Below are 17,184 nucleotides of genomic sequence, written 5' to 3'. Positions count from 1 at the left end.
GACACCGCGGGAAGTGCGGTACCAGAGACGGCTGAGGGGGCCAACGAGCAGCCGGGACCGAATGAGTCTTTACCGGGCCATCGGGAGGAAGGGGAGTCGCTGTCCGACGGGCTGCGGCTGGCGCACGCGAGGTTGGCGGAGCTGCTATACGCTGCTGCCGCCACACTCGAGACCATCACTCGGCTGGGGGCTGCTGGACCACCGCGAGGCGAGGACAGCCGACGGCCGTTGCACCTTCCCGCCATTTCTAACGTCGGCACTTTTGAAAGTCCCGCCATCGCCGCAGCAGCTGCCGAGGGCGTGGCCAACCTCAACTTGGGGTCCGACATCGACTCCGCTGGAGCTGCCGCGTCACCGCCTTCGGACGGAGCGTCACTATCTGCGCGACAGGCGATTACAGCTGCCGTTCGTGCTGACGCTCGGCCGAGTCGCGGGGACATCAAAGTGCGGTCCTCCACGGCGGTCGCGGCACTACACCAAAGACTACCCCCGCTGAAGGAGTTCGTGGCTGAGGAGGGCGACTGGGGGGGATTTCAGCGGCGCTTTCTCGCGCATCAAGAGATGGCGGGGTGGTCAGACGACGAAGCCCTTTGCGCACTACCGGCGCTCCTGGACGGCGACGCCCTCGCCGCTCTTACGTCCGCATCGAGGGACAAGCGCTCTACTCTTCAGATGGCGCTGCAATTGCTGGCTGGGGTTTACGGACCATCGGCCGAGTGTAGGCAGCGATTCTACGACCGCCAGCGGGGTGCGAAGGAGTCGCCCCTCGCCTACCGTACCAGCCTTCTGGCGCTCGCAAAGACGGCCTTCCCTCGTATGGATGACCAAGGCGTCGACGCCATGGTCACCGAGAAGATCCTTCTGCTGGCGGACGACCTGGACGTCGCCATCGTCGCGCAGGAGGACGTGGAGATGGGTTCCCTCCAAGCGGCGCGCCTCCTCCACGCCAACCTCCTGTCGCAGCGAAGGAAGGCCAGCAGGGCAGCTGCCGGCCGTACGGTGGCTGCCGTCACCTCACCGACGGAGGAGGTCTACGCCGCCGACTTCCGACAGCAGCAACGGATGGGAGCGCGGGCGGACCGGGATGGCCCGACCCGCCCCGACCGCCCGTCTTCACCACCTGCGCTCCCGCGCTGCTATAACTGCGGCGTCCGGGGCCACGTCGCCTTGGGGTGCCGTTCTCCTCGACAGCGGGGGACAACGCCTCGCCGGGACGCCGGCCCTCCTCCTCCTCCTCCCAAGCTCCACCGACATGACCCGGCGAGTCGCGGCACCCCACATGTTTGGCCAAAGCACACACCCGTTACACATGTACACACCGCAACAAACGGGGGGGCCAACATTGCACGCCATGGGGCCAACACGAACCACTATGGGGACCAAATTCGAACCAGCCCAGTGGTCCGTGTTGGCCCATCGCGTTCTAGCTGCGCCGTCGGGCTCGTCGGCCGTAGTAGGGTATATTGACGGGATCGAAGTGCGTATCCTCGTCGATACAGGTGCGTCGGCAACCATCATTTCGGAACTAATATACAACATTCTCCCTGTCCAAAGTCGTCCCTTGCTACCGGTTAATGTGCCATTCTACGCTGCTAACGGGGGCTCACTGGGTATCATGGGGCAGATTCGCGCGCAAATTTCGATCGGTGATATTAAATTGTCCGGCCCTATTTTTGTGTCCTCCTCGCTGGCGGTTCCGTGCCTGCTGGGGACGGATTTCTTGGGCAAAATGCCGATTCGGATCATGATTAATCAGGGTTGCATTGAACTCCCGTCGGGACGGCGGATGGCGTTTTTGCCTTCCCCTACTACGGATCGTTCGGCGCTCGCGACGGTACCCGCGTTTGTAGTTCAGACGGTTCGCGTGCCGCCAGGGGCACAAATGTTGGTACCCCTGAAGCTTCGTAGGCCCTTCGCTAAGGGTCTTGGGGACCAGGGTGTCCTGCTCGGCCCATCTAGGGCTGGGGTTAGCGGGCCGCATTTGATTCCCGCTCAGACCATTGTGAGGGGGGACGGGGACCCCTTCATCGCGGTCCTCAATGTGGGGTCGCAGGCCGTGGTAATTCCCCAGGGGACCGTGCTTGCTCACGCAACGCCGGTGCCCTGTGAGGAGTCTGTCGCAAATCACGTGCATGCTGCCACTCTGCCGACTCCACATTCGGACACCGATGAAGGGTGGCTTGAGGCGTTTGTGCGGGATCGACGGACCTGTCGGATGTAGAGCGTCAAAAACTTAGGACACTGTTGCGCGAATTCGCCGATGTGTTTAGTCAAAACAAATTCGATCTGGGCTGCACCCAATTGCTGCGTCACCATATTGATACTGGTGACAGCGCGCCCATACGCCAAAATCCCTTCCGGCTGAGTCCCGCCGAGAAGGAACATGTCAAATCGGCTGTTGATGACATGTTAGCCGCCGATATCATTTCTCCCTCTACCAGCCCGTGGGGAGCACCGATCGTTCTGGTAAAGAAACAGGATGGATCGTTGCGGTTTTGCGTCGATTTTCGCCGCCTCAACAAAATTTCCGTTGCTGACGCATACCCGCTTCCCCGTATTGATGAATCACTCGACGCCTTGGCGGGGGCGCGATTCTTCTCCACATTGGATTTGCTTTCGGGATTCTGGCAGCTTCCTCTGGATGATGAATCTAAGCCTAAAACCGCTTTCCGTACGCCACATGGTCTCTTCCAATTTAACCGGTTGCCGATGGGATTACACTCGGCGCCGGCGACTTTCCAGCGATTGATGGAATTGGTTTTGGCTGGATTGCAGTGGGATTCGTGTTTAATCTATTTGGACGACGTTATCGTCTTTAGCAGAACATTCGACGAGCATCTCCAGAGGTTGCGGGCCGTTTTCCTCAAAATGCGGGCTGCTAATTTGAAATTTAAACCCCAAAAGTGTCATTTGTTGCGCGAATCGGTACGTTATTTGGGGCACATCGTAGGGCGCTCGGGTATTGCTACCGATCCCGCCAAAACGCAGTGCGTCAGCTCCTGGCCGACTCCCACCTCGGTGGGAGAGGTCAGGAGCTTTGTGGGTTTCGCGTCATACTACCGACGTTTTGTCGCGGACTTTGCCACCATTGCTAAACCCCTGCACGCTTTGACGTCAAAGGGGGTCCGTTTCCATTGGGGACAGGAGGAGGAGGCTGCGTTTCGCTCACTTCGGGACGCTCTGGTTAATGCCCCTCCCCTGGTTTATCCTGATTTCTCAAAACCCTTTGTGCTCGATACTGACGCGAGCAACACAGGTATTGGGGGCGTGCTGTCCCAGGTGGTCGAGGGCGTCGAACGGGTGGTCGCGTACGGTAGCCGAGTGTTGTCTCCGGCGGAGCAACGATATTGTGTCACGCGTCGGGAACTGCTGGCAATTGTCTACTTCATCCAGCAGTACCGGCCGTATCTGTACGGACAGTGTTTCACCGTCCGTACAGACCATGCAGCGCTACAGTACGCCCTGCGAGTCCAACAACCATCGGGACAATTGTCTCGATGGCTGGAGGTTCTCCAGGATTTTGATTTTCAGACCACGTACCGTAAGGGCGTTCGCCACACCAACGCGGACGCCCTGTCACGCATGCCGACCACCCCCGAATGCGCATGCCTCCTGGGGTCGGGTCGGTGCAGGCATCCTGCTGAATTGCCTGTCCCGGTCTTGGCGGCTGCTGATGACGCAGCATCAATGACTAATTCTATCGCACAACAGGGTTCTGATTCCCTGTTGGGGTTGCCTGCTACGGAATGGGGCCGGTTGCAAATGGAAGATACTTCCCTCCTTGCGTTGCGCCGCCGCGTCGGGGACCGGGGGCGGGGGAGGGGTGATGCCGACGCATGGGAAATGCTCGGTGGGTTGTTAATGCATTGGGACGGGAAATCCCATCGCCACCGGCTAGTGGTCCCTTCGGGGTTACGGGGTAGGGTGGTGTGGGCCGCTCACGAGCGCCTCCTCCACCTGGGTACCCAAAAGCCTGTCCCGTGTGACGGGCCGGCGGCGAGAACGCGCGCAAAAATGCGCAGACTCTTGTGAAAAAAAAAGAGAGAAGAAAATTTTTTTTTTTTTTGGGTCTTTTGTGCTTTCTCTTCCGGTGTACATTCGCATGTTGTGCTCACGGTGTGGGGCGTCCGTGCTGTGTTCCCGGCATGTGCCGCGCTGCGTTGTACGATTATTGTGTTGTGTGTGTTGTGTGTGTTGTGTGTGTTGTGTGTGTTGTGCGTCGTCTGTGGGGGGGCTGGAGGGGGACTCCAGGTAAAGATACACGTGTATATACGCTCGTCCTACGGTTTTCGTATTTATTCGCGGGGGGGGGTTCGTCGGATTATTTTTTTTTCTTTCTTCCTGGTGTTATGCTCGTTGCGTTATTGTTCAAAAAAAATAAAAATAAAAAATGAGGCACACGCTGGGGTATCGAGGGCTGAATAAACTTTTATTGTCGATGTTGCAGCCGGGACGGCTGCGAGCTGTACAGGGGGGGGTGATGTAGGGGTCTTACGGAGGGAATATGTGTCGAGCTGATATGTATGGGATCCAACGGGAAACTAGCACAGTGGGCGGGGCTACGTCAGTGCACGGGCAGGTGCCCTCTACGACGTCCGCGCTTCGGACGTTACGATCCCCCGGGGCCCCACCCCTCAGGTATAAAAGGGAAATGTATCGGGGGGCGAGGGAGAGTTTGGTTAGCTAAGAAGAGAAGACGGAAGACGTCCCAGATAGAGCCCTGGTCTCCCCCTGCTACGCCGTCCTTGTCAGGACCGCGCAGGCTCGAGTCAGTGGCGTGGTGCCAGAGCCAGAGCCAGGGTTGGTCTGGACTCTGAGTACCGGGCCCGACTGACCAGTGTCGGGCCAAGATAGCCTCCCCTAGTCCACGAGAGGAGGACTCTGAGGCAGGCTAGGTTTAGCCTAGAGGTGTGTCCTCAGATAGACGGGTGAGGGGGCCGATACCCCCTCAGTGTGTATGTCACAACGTGTGGTGTTAAATAAACAAGTGTGCCTCCAACTCCGGTGTGAACGAGTCATAAGAGTACTACATAAGTATTATGTGATAAGTACTATATACGTATTATATGATAAGTACTATATAAGTGTTATGTGATAAGTACTATATAAGTATTCTATGATAAGTACTATATAAGTATATGATAAGTACTATATAAGTATATGATAAGTACTATGTAAGTATTATATGATAAGTACTATATAAGTATATGAAAAGTACTATGTAAGTATTATATGATAATTACTATATAAGTATATGATAAGTACTATATAAGTATGATGTGATAAGTACTATATAAGTATATGATAAGTACTATATAAGTATTATATGATAAGTATGCATAATTTGCTCCGCCCGAATGTGTTCTCACTTTGTGACGTTCGTGGAGTGATCGAGACGACGCGGAGCTCCAAGCGGGGGGGGGGGGTGCTGAGCAGTGAGTGGCAGCCGCGATGGGGGGGGGGGGTATTTAGGGGGATCAGGGGGGGGCTGCAGGGGGGGGGGGCGAGGGCGGTGGAGGAGGCAGCGAGGATTTAAGAGAGGGACGGAAGGAGGTTGGGGACTGCCCAGCGTGCAGGGGAAGTTGATGGCACTGAACACTCCTCCTGCTGCCTCGCTCCCTCCACCTCCTCCCTCTCCACCACCACCACCCCCCACCACCACCACCCCCACCACCACCACCCCCACCACCACCACCCCCACCACCACCACCCCCACCACCCCCACCACCACCACCACCACCCCCTCCACACCACCACAACCTCCACCCCCACTTCCACACCACCACCTCCACCACCTCCACCACCACCCCCACCACCTCCACCACCTCCACCTCCCTCCCCTCCACCACCTCCCCCACCACCACCTCCACCACTTCCACACCCCCACCACCTCCACCCCCACCACCTCCCTCCTCCTCCCTCATTCTCATCCCTCTCCACCACCTTCTCCACCTCCATCACCTCCATGACCTCCATGACCTCCACCACCTCCCCCACCTCCCCACCACCTCCACCCCCTCCACCCCCTCCACACCCCCTCCACACCACCACCTCCACCACCTCCTCCACCACCTCCTCCTCCTCCACCTCCAGCACGCACCTTGAGTGAGCCGCGTTGGCTCCCGCACGGCGGTGCCATCGATGGTGCAGGGGTGTCCGTGCGGCACGAGGGTGATGGCGCCTCCCCGCGCCTCGATCACGCAGTGGTCGCGCTGCGCTCCGGGACCGCGGATCTCGATGTCGGGAGGAGGAATCGAATCCGCCGTGCCCAGTCTGGTTTGGCCTGCGGGTGTTGGTGGGTGGGGAGGGAGGGTAGGGGAGGGTGGGTGTGGAGGGAGGGAGCGTGGGGAGGGAGGGAGGATGGAGAGGTGGGATGGGAGGGAGGGTGGAAGAGAGGAGGGGAGGGAGGGGAGGGTGGAAGGGAGGAAGGGGGAGGGAGAGAGGAGGGGAGCGTGGGGAGGGAGGGGAGCGTGGGGAGGGAGGGGAGCGTGGGGAGGGAGGGGAGCGTGGGGAGGGGGGAGGGAGAGAGGATGGGGAGGGTTGGGAGGGAGGGGAGGGAAAGGGGGGTGGGGAGGGAAGGGGGGGTGGAGAGGGAGAGGTGGGATGGGAGGGAGGGTGGAAGAGAGGAGGGGAGGGAGGGAGGGAGGGGAAGAGAGGAGGGGAGGGGAGAAGGGGAGGGGGTAGGGTGGAACAGAGGGGAGGGAGAGAAGGGAGGGGATGGAGAGGGGAGAATAAATAAATCGAAGAATAAAAACCAGGCACACGCATGGACTCTGTGGCGAATGCTTCCCAAACACACACGACGCGATTTGTAGTGGCGGTTGTGGTGGCTGTTATTGTTGTGGTGGTCGTGGTGGTTGTTGTGATAGTGGTTGTTGTGGTGGTGGTTGTTGTTATGGTGGTTGTTGTAATGGTTGTTGTGGTGGTTGTTGTGATAGTGGTTGTTGTGGTGATTGTTATTGTTGTGGTTGTTGTGGTGATTGTTAGTGTTGTGGTTGTTGTGGTTGTGGTGGTTGTTGTTGTGGTAGTTGTTGTGGTGGTCGTGGTTGTTGTGGTGGTTGTGGTTGTTGTGGTGGTGGTCGTGGTGGTTGTGGTGATAGTGGTTGTTGTTGTTGTGGTGGTTGTTGTGGTGGTTGTGGTGGTTGTTGTTGTGGTGGTTGTTGTTGTTGTGGTGGTTGTTGTGGTTGTTGTTGTGGTTGTTGTTGTGGTGGTCGTGGTTGTTGTGGTGGTTGTGGTTGTTGTGGTTGTTGTGGTGGTGGTCGTGGTGGTTGTGGTGATAGTGGTTGTTGTTGTTGTGGTGGTTGTTGTGGTTGTTGTAATGGTTGTTGTTGTGGTGGTTGTTGTGGTAGTTGTTGTGGTGATTGTTAGTGTTGTGGTTGTGGTGGTTGTTGTTGTGGTAGTTGTTGTGGTGGTTGGTGTAGTTGTTGTGGTGGTTGGTGTAGTTGTTGTTGTGGTAGTTGTTGTTGTGGTGGTTGTTGTGGTGGTTGTTGTGGTGGCGGTTGTTGTTGTGGTGGTTGTTGTGGTGGTTGTGGTGGTTGTGGTTGTTGTGGTGGTTGTGGTTGTTGTTGTTGTGGTTGTTGTGGTTGTTGTGGTGGTGGTCGTGGTGGTTGCGGTGATAGTGGTTGTTGTGGTTGTTGTTGTGGTTGTTGTGGTTGTTGTTGTGGTGGTCGTGGTTGTAGTGGTTGTTGTGGTTGTTGTTGTGGTTGTTGTGCTCCTCACCCTCGTGCAGGGGCAGCAGCGTCACGGCGGTGGAGAGTCGCCCCCCGCCCACACTCACCAGGTGCGGGGTGGGCGCCTCCACACGCAGGCCGCGTCCACTCGCAGTGAAGTCCAGAGACGTGTTCTGGTACCAAAACACACCACCACCAACATCATCACCAACACCAACAACACCAACATCAAAACCAACATCACCAACATCATCACCAACACCAACATCATCACCAACACCAACATCACCAACATCATCACCAACATCACCAACATCATCACCAACATCATCACCAACACCAACATCACCAACTTCATCACCAACACCAACATCACCAACATCACCAACATCATCACCATCATCATTACCATCACTATCACCATCATCATCACCATCACCACCATCATCATCACCATCATCATCATTACCACCATCATCCTTACAATCACCACCATCATCATCATATCCATCATCATCACCAACATCATCACCATCACCACCATCATTACCACCATCATCTTTACAATCACCACCATCATCATCATCTCCATCATCATCACCACCATCATCACCATCACCACCATCATCATCATCCTCACCACCATCATCATCACCATCACCACCATCATCATCACCATCATCATCATTACCACCATCATCCTTACAATCACCACCATCATCATCATATCCATCATCATCACCAACATCATCACCATCACCACCATCATTACCACCATCATCTTTACAATCACCACCATCATTATCATCTCCATCATCATCACCACCATCATCACCATCACCACCATCATCATCATCCTCACCACCATCATCATCACCATCACCACCATCATCATCACCATCATCATCATTACCACCATCATCCTTACAATCACCACCATCATCATCATATCCATCATCATCACCAACATCATCACCATCACCACCATCATTACTACCATCATCTTTACAATCACCACCATCATCATCATCTCCATCATCATCACCACCATCATCACCATCACCACCATCATCATCATCCTCACCACCATCATCATCACCATCACCAACATCATCCTCACCATTACCATCATCATCACCAACATCATCATCACCACCATCATCACCACCGTCATCATCACCATCATCACCATCATCATCGCCATGATCACCACCAACACCACTTCCACAACCATCACCGGCACCGCAAGCACCAGACTCACGTGGAAAATCCTCTGAGACTTTTTGAGAGGCTCGCAAATCCCTCGCGTGGCCATGGAGACCTGGCTCACGACCACCGTCTCACGATCTCGCAGCTCCTGTGAGGGCGACAGAGCGAGAGCGTGCCGGCCTTCAAGGAGCAGTGGGCGATGGAGGAGGCCGTGTGCTCGGTGGCAGATGACGGGGAGCTCTGCATGCTGATATGAGCTACCCGTCGGAGGCCGTCGGACTGCGAGAAGGGCTGCGTGCAGAACGAAAGTGAGCGAGAGAGCGAGAGAGTGAGCGAGGGAGTGAGCGAGAGAGTGAGCGAGGGAGTGAGCGAGAGAGTGAGCGAGGGAGTGAGCGAGAAAGTGAGCGAGGGAGTGAGCGAGGGAGTGAGCGAGAGAGTGAGCGAGGGAGTGAGCGAGAGAGTGAGCGAGGGAGTGAGCGAGAGAGTGAGCGAGAGATTGAGCGAGGGAGTGAGCGAGGGAGTGAGCGAGGGAGTGACCGAGAGATTGAGCGAGAGAGTGAGCGAGAGATTGAGCGAGGGAGTGAGCGAGAGATTGAGCGAGGGAGTGAGCGAGAGAGTGAGCGAGGGAGTGAGCGAGAGAGTGAGCGAGGGAGTGAGCGAGGGAGTGAGCGAGGGAGTGAGCGAGAGAGTGAGCGAGGGAGTGAGCGAGAAAGTGAGCGAGGGAGTGAGCGAGGGAGTGAGCGAGAGAGTGAGCGAGGGAGTGAGCGAGAGAGTGAGCGAGGGAGTGAGCGAGAGAGTGAGCGAGAGATTGAGCGAGGGAGTGAGCGAGGGAGTGAGCGAGGGAGTGAGCGAGAGATTGAGCGAGAGAGTGAGCGAGAGATTGAGCGAGGGAGTGAGCGAGAGATTGAGCGAGGGAGTGAGCGAGAGAGTGAGCGAGGGAGTGAGCGAGAGAGTGAGCGAGGGAGTGAGCGAGGGAGTGAGCGAGAGATTGAGCGAGAGAGTGAGCGAGAGATTGAGCGAGGGAGTGAGCGAGAGATTGAGCGAGGGAGTGAGCGAGAGAGTGAGCGAGGGAGTGAGCGAGAGAGTGAGCGAGGGAGTGAGCGAGGGAGTGAGCGAGGGAGTGAGCGAGAGAGTGAGCGAGGGAGTGAGCGAGAGAGTGAGCGAGAGAGTGAGCGAGAGAGTGAGCGAGAGGTGGGGGTTTACATAAAGCAAAATTATTATTTAAAAAAATACTAAATGATGAACGAAGCAAAGTGCCGACTACACCGAGCATCTTCTTGTTTCCACTGATCGTAAAAAAAAGAGAGAGATCAATACAGAGAGCGAGATCGAGAGAGAGAGTTTGCGAGAAAGACAGACATTGAGAGAGCGCTTCACGAATTTGCGTGTCATCCTTTCGCAGGGACCATGCTCATCTTCTCTGTGTCGTTCCAATTTTAGCATTCGTACTGCCAGAGCAAGAGAGAGAGAGATAGATCGAGAGATAGATCGAGGAGAGTTGTAAATCAACTTAATTTCTGCCAGCAGCAAACAGCACTGCAGCCCAGTTCGATACACGTCACGTCGAGTACAGCGTCACGTGCGCACGTCACAAAGACGGCCCGCGGTCACGTGGCGCTGCACGTGCCACGCGCGACCAATAAGCTCGTTCGGAAGTCCAATTCAGAGTGCCGTCGGCGCTGGTGCTGAGGGCTTGACTGCCCCTAACACAGAGGTCGCAAACGGGTTTTGATTCCTTACCCGTACCCGGCCGCACCAGGTCGCAAATGGGTACCCGTACCCATACCATACCCGAAATGAGTGAGAAACGGTTACTCACCAGTGACTCACGGCTTACCCGTACCCGTACCCGGCCGCACCAGGGTCGCAAACGGGTACCCGTGCCCGTACCTGGCCGGGTACGGGTAGCCGGGTATCGGGTAGGGTACGGGTATCGGGTACCCGGTTGCGACCTCTGCCCTGACACTGTTCAAGAAACACGCGCGGCACGTCACCGGCATTAGAGTGGTTCGCGTGCTCCAGGCTCATCAACATCAGTAGCGCAAGAGCAGCCGTCAGTGTCGCCTTGCGGCATCTTTTTTTTCCCTGTCTTGTAAACGGTGCCGTCTTTGCTTTAGGCACAGACGAAGGTTTCGAGACCTTTGGCGCTTATTTGCCAGGCAAGGATCCCTCCATAAATGAAGGTGCTTTATCCGTCTTCGGAAAAACGCAGCCCACGACAAAGCTCCAGAGGAGATGGTCGTAGTCAAATTTCGATTTAAAGCTTTCGTGACTGCAGGGATTCATCTTCTTGGTTCTTTCGGTAAAGTCACATGTTTTATTTTTATTATTTTATTATTTCCCTTCTACGTGACTTTACCGAAAGAACCAAGAAGGTTAGTCGTAGTCGTTACCCTCTTTGCGATTTAATTGACGCGTTATCTATTGAAATTAATATAACAGAAACGGCGCATTTGCATTAAAAAAAATAATTAAACCCGCATTTTAAAGAAGTGTTGTTGTTCTTATTTAAATAACTGTTGTTGAAAACAAATCACACGGTGGATGTGAAGGAGACACCCACCAACTCGTAGCTTTGGCCACCACTAAAAACTAAAGACTATATATTTAAAATATATAAATTTCACAAGGTAAGGCCCCACTGGGCTATGTAGCTATTTTTTAGAAAGCTAAATTAACGACTATTAAACAATATTCTTGGTTTTTTCGGTAAAGTCACGTAGAAGGGAAATAATAAAATAATAAAAATAAAACGATACAATTAAATCACGACGTTTCGATTGCAACACAAGCAATCATCATCAGGTGTGAAAACCACGGCAAGAAAATAAAAAAAGCGGTGGTTAAGAAAAAAAATGGAAACGTCGTGATAATTTAATTGCTTTCTTTTTATTATTTTATTATTTCCCTTCTACGTGACTTCACCGAAAGAACAAAGAATATGAATCCCTGCAGTCACGAAAGCTTTAAATAGAGACTGTTAAATTAATTTATTTCACCAGGTAAGGGCCCCACTGCGCTATGTAAGTATTTTTAAGAAAGATAAATTAAAGACTATTAAACTATTTTTTATTCCACCAGGTAAAGCCCAACTTAGCTGCGATATCGCTCATTTTTAAATCCTTTATATTAAGTTCGCTTGCTTGCTTGCGTGCTTGCTTGCTTGCGTGCTTGCTTGCTTGCGTGCTTGCTTACGACCGTGCAAATCTTTCGGTCATTTTTTAACCCACTTCCCGTGATCCAATCGAGCTGACATTTTCCACACAGACTCGTTGTGCGAGACAATTAATGTTCGTGAATTTTTTTTGCTAAATTTTACACTTTTTAGGACAAAAATATTATATTTAATTACCAATTGCTTAATGGTGGCAAGCAATCATCTGACCCATAGGTGGCAGCCATCTCAAGCCAGAGGACGAGATGACTCTAGCCGCCACGCATATAAAGGATGTATAGTGAAAAACTTTGTTTTTACGGGTTATACTTGTTCAGAAGCGACCTGATCATCACAAATGATCGCAGCTGAACGAAGTGGCGGCTTCTCGTCATCATCATTACGTTTATAGGAGCACAAACACTCTAAACGCGTGTTTGTTGATTCTAAATGTGGAGGGAAAAAAGCGGAGGACCCGAAGAAAAATCCACGCGACCACGGGGAGAGAGAGAGACGCAAAATCCAAATACACAGCAGTATGCGTCAGGATCGGAATCGAACCCACGACCTCCTGTACACCAGGCGAGGTAGTTAACATCTCCTAGCCACCGTGATGATGATGAGAGAGAGACACGCAAACTACAAATATACAGCAGCAGGCATCAAGGTCGGGACAGAACCCACGGCCTCCTGTACACCAGGCGAGGTAGTTAACGTCTCCTAGCCACCGTGATGATGATGGGGAGAGACACGCAAACTCCAAATATACAGCAGCAAGCGTCAGGGGTCGGGATGGAACCCACGACCTCCTGTATACCAGGCGAGGTAGTTAACATCTCCTAGCCACCGTGATGATGATGAGAGAGAGACACGCAAACTCCAAATATACAGCAGCAAGCGGCAGATGTCGGGATGGAACCCACGACCTCCTGTAGACCAGACGAGGTAGTTAACATCTCGCCAACATAACAGGGTCTCCAACCTCGCCTTCTGGCCCTCGGAACGATTCCATCGTGAGCGGGAACGGAAGATGATGGTGGTGGGGGGGGCTGCGAGGGAGAGAAGAATCTACGGGAGCCTCGGTTGTCAAATGTGTTCGTGTTGGTTTCAGTGGAGATGATACAAATTAATAAAAGCAATGTTTACACACCGCACCAGGTACTCATTTGAGGCTGAGTCGACCTAAGGGGAGGCCCAGGACCGGTTCATGATATTCCTCACCGGTGTTGACCGTGAGCGGGAATCGAACTCGGGTCGCCGGGTTCATTGCGCAGTGTGGCGCTAACCACTACACCCACCGCTCCCCAGCCACACACACGCACACACCACACGCACACGTGATATCTTCACTCTTAACGCTGTAATTCCACGGTGAAACACAAACATTTACGTTTGACCGGGGATAATTTCCGCTTAATGGGGCTAATTTGAGAGGGGGCCCCGTATCTCACGCATCGGCCCTCAATTAAACCCCAATTACATCAACGGCTCCGAGACATCTTTTAAACATCTCCCTTCAAACTGACGCCACCAGTTCGCTCATCATCGTCGTCAACTGCAGCAGCATCACCAGCAACAGCTGCACCATCAGCAGTATCAGCTGCAGAAGCATCATCAGCTGCTGCAGCATCATCACCATCTGCAGCAGCTGCACCATCAGCAGTATCGGCTGCAGAAGCAACATCAGCAGCTGCTGCAGCATCAGCATCAGCTGCAGCTGCTGCAGCTGCTGCAGCATTAGCATCATCAGCAGCAGCTGCAGTAGCATAAGCAGCAGCAGCTGCAGTAGCATCATCATCAGTATCAGCAGCAGCAGCTGTAGTAGCATCAGCATCAGCAGCTGCATCATCGATTCTATCTCCCGGCGCGGCACCAGAAACAACAGCGGGGGGCTACATCACCCCCCTCCCCCCCCACTGCCGCCTCTGTCCACTCAGCAGCAGCAGCGGCGATGATGATGGTGGTGGTGGTGGGGTAAAGCGTGGGGCTGTGAACATCTCCCGCGTCTACTTCCAAGACGTTCTAGCTCAGCGAGGAGGAGGTCTTGCCTGTCACTCACTGGCGCGCGCGTCTTCAAGACGATCTCACTCGCGCCCCCCCACCCCCACCCCCCTGTCCTCGGCGTCTGTGCCTCGAAATCTCTTCAACGCTTCATCCGTCTTGGCGATGTCTCTCTTTCTTGTTCTTTTACGATCAGAGGAAACAAGAAGATGCTCGGTGTAGTCGGCACTTTGCGTCGTTCATCATTTCGATTTTTTTTGTTCAATGCTTTGTTTTATGTAACCCCCCCCCCCCCCGTCTTTTTAAATGAAATATTTCACGATAGATTTCACGCTCTGCTCTCCCTACCCCCTCTCTCTACCCCCTCTCTCTACCCCCTCTCTCTCTACCCCCCTCTCTCTCAACCCCCTCACTCTCTACCCCCTCTCTCTACCCCCTCTCTCTCTACTCCCTCTCTCTCTACCCCCTCTCTCTCTACCCCCCTCTCTCTCTACCCCCTCTCTCTCTACCCCTCTCTCTCTACCACCTCTCTCTCTACCCCTCTCTCTACCCCTCTCTCTCTACCCCCTCTCTCTACCCCCCCCCACCTCTCTCTCTACCCCTCCTCTCTCTACCCCCTCTCTCTACCCCCCTCTCTCTCTACCCCCTCTCTCTCTCTACCCCCTCTCTCTCTACCCCCTCTATCCCTACCCCATGTCTATGTCCCCCCTATGTTTTCTATGTAATTTTATGTAATATTACTATAATTATTATTTTGTTTACGACAAGTGCTGCATCTGCACGCAGCCCTTCTCGCAGTCCTACGGCCTCCGACGGGTCGCTCAGATCTGCATGCAGAGCTCCCCGTCTTCTGCCATCGACAATCTCTTTCTGTCTGAGTATCGTCTCTGTGTCTCTCTCGCCCTGGTGGTGATACCAACCGAAATGATGTCGATGCTACTGTTGCCGCTGAGCATCGGGCAAAAGGCGGCGGTCACCGCTTTCAGACGCGCCTCTGCGGTCGTCTGGAACGTTCTTCCTTCCGATAACAGGAGGCCACTCGGAGCTATGATGCACTTTTACAACATCATCCAGATTGACGAATTCAATTCTTTAGAGCCGCGTGTCGTGCGTTTAGTTTGTTCTCCTTCCCCGCCCAACCGGTCGCACCTCCGATTAGCGCGGTTGGCTACGTACGGTGCGAAAGAAATTCAACACACACGCACACACAAACAACAAAGATTCTCCGTGTAGCCTCAACAGACTGTAGGGGCAAGTGCTGTTAGCGAGCAGCACCTATGAAGGCCGGCACGGTACACGAGGGGGTGGTTGGCCAGCACCACGCCCGACCGCCTTTGTCTCCCCAGTGGCGAGGTTTACACACCGCACCAGGTACTCATTTGAGGCTGAGTCGACCTAGGGGAGGCCCAGGATCGGTTCAGATAATCGTCACTGGTGTTGGCCGTGAGCGGGTTCATAGCGCAGTGCGCTACCTGCTACACTACCGCTCCCCACGCATACAACACACGGACAGACACACACACAAAGATCCCCCGTATAACCTTAACAGACTGTAGGGGCAAGTGCTGTTAGCGGGCACCTATGAAGGCCGGCACGGTACACGAGGGGGTGGGTGGCCAGCACCACGCCCGACCGCCTTTGTCTCCCCAGTGGCGATGTTTACTACACACCGCACCAGGTACTCATCTGAGGCTGAGTCGACCTAAGGGAGCCCCAGGATCGGTTCAAATAATCGTCATTGGTGTTGGCCGTGAGCGGGAATCGAACCCGGGTCGCCAGGTTCGTAGCGCAGCGCGCTACCTGCTACACTACCGCTCTCCACGCATACACACACGGACAAACACACACACACGGACAGACACACACACACGGACAGACACACACACACGGACAGACACACACACGGACAGACACACACACGGACGTACAAGGCAAAAATCTCCGTGACTCACGATCTCACCTGGATCGCTCGCTCCGCATCCAACACCGTAGCGAGCCGCAGAGACGTGAGTGTGCTGAGTGAGTGTGCTGTGTGTGCTGTGTGTGCGTGTCTCCGCGACTCTAGAAATGCCCACACACATTCCAAGACTCTGCCAGTCCACAGTTCCTTCACTGTGCTCCGACTATAAAGGGAAATTGTGCTCCATTCATTATTTCATTTTTATTCGAGTTTTTTTTTGCTTCGGCCGGGAGAATCTCAGTGACATAATAAATAAGGCACGAGCCTTGTGTACGTATGTTGAACTTCGTTCGCACCGTACGTAGCCAAGCGTGTTCATCGGAGGTGCAGAGGAAGGACAACAAACTTAACAAAAAACAACAAACAGTCCATGGTCCAGTGCTGAGTCCATGGTGCAGTGTTGAGTCTATGGTACAGTATTTAGTCTATGGTGCAGTGTTGAGTCTATGGTGCAGTGTTGAGTCTATGGGCAGTGTTGAGTCTATGGGCAGTGTTGAGTCTATGGTGCAGTGTTGAGTCTATGAGCAGTGTTGAGTCTATGGTGCAGTGTTGAGTCTATGGTGCAGTGTTGAGTCTATGAGCAGTGTTGAGTCTATGGTGCAGTGTTGAGTTTATGGGCAGTGATGAGTCTATGGGCAGTGTTGAGTGTATGGGCAGTGGTGAGTCTATGGACAGTGTTGAGTCTATGGTGCAGTGTTGAGTCTATGGGCAGTGTTGAGTCTATGGGCAGTGTTGTATGTATGTTGAACTTCTTTCGCACCGTACGTAGCCAACCGTGCTAATCGGAGTTGCGGGGGGAAGGGGACACACCAAACTAGACACACACAAAGCAGTTCGCCCGACAGCGGAGTCGAGGATGATGAAGTATAAATAGACAGTAGGAGCAGCAGCAGCGCCACCTAATTCGTTTCAACTTCACACGGACAAAGACAGCCCAGGTCTGGAATTAAACCGACGTTTCTCTGGCTGCGAGGGGTAACGAGTGTTACCCACCCTGCCATCCATAATGATAATAAAAGTGCGTAATAACATCGCCACTGGGGAGACAAAGGCGGCCGTGGTTGGTGCTGGCCATCCATCCACCTCGTGTGCCATAGGTGCTGCTTCTCGCTAACAGCACTTGCCCCAACAGTCTGGTAAGGCTACGCGGGAGATCTTTGTCTTTATGTGGGAGTGTGCTGCTACTCGCT

At 53.9% G+C, this 17,184-nt stretch overlaps 1 protein-coding gene and 1 non-coding gene across 2 annotated transcripts in view; both read right to left on the bottom strand.

The window, feature by feature from the left end:
- The window catches only part of LOC144737147 (pleckstrin homology-like domain family B member 1), a 91,416-nt gene extending 83,583 nt beyond the window's left edge, over positions 1-7,833 (bottom strand). Inside the window, exons 1-2 of the mRNA XM_078619861.1 lie at positions 7,720-7,833; positions 6,101-6,283 (exon numbers count right to left, since the gene is read on the bottom strand). The gene's annotated coding sequence lies outside the window, so the exon portion shown is untranslated. The remainder of the gene's footprint in view (positions 1-6,100; positions 6,284-7,719) is intronic.
- Positions 7,834-10,236: 2,403 nt separating this feature from the next.
- On the bottom strand, positions 10,237-10,339 carry LOC144737212 (U6 spliceosomal RNA). The gene has a single exon (XR_013588913.1). It is a non-coding gene; the product is annotated as a U6 spliceosomal RNA (small nuclear RNA).
- Positions 10,340-17,184: the final 6,845 nt, after the last annotated feature.

Source organism: Lampetra planeri, chromosome 65, assembly GCF_965212315.1.
Source record: "Lampetra planeri chromosome 65, kcLamPlan1.2.h2, whole genome shotgun sequence".
Classification (NCBI taxonomy): domain Eukaryota; kingdom Metazoa; phylum Chordata; class Hyperoartia; order Petromyzontiformes; family Petromyzontidae; genus Lampetra; species Lampetra planeri.
The sequence above is the reverse complement of the archived record's forward strand: the minus strand, read 5'-3'. Positions and strand labels throughout refer to the sequence as shown.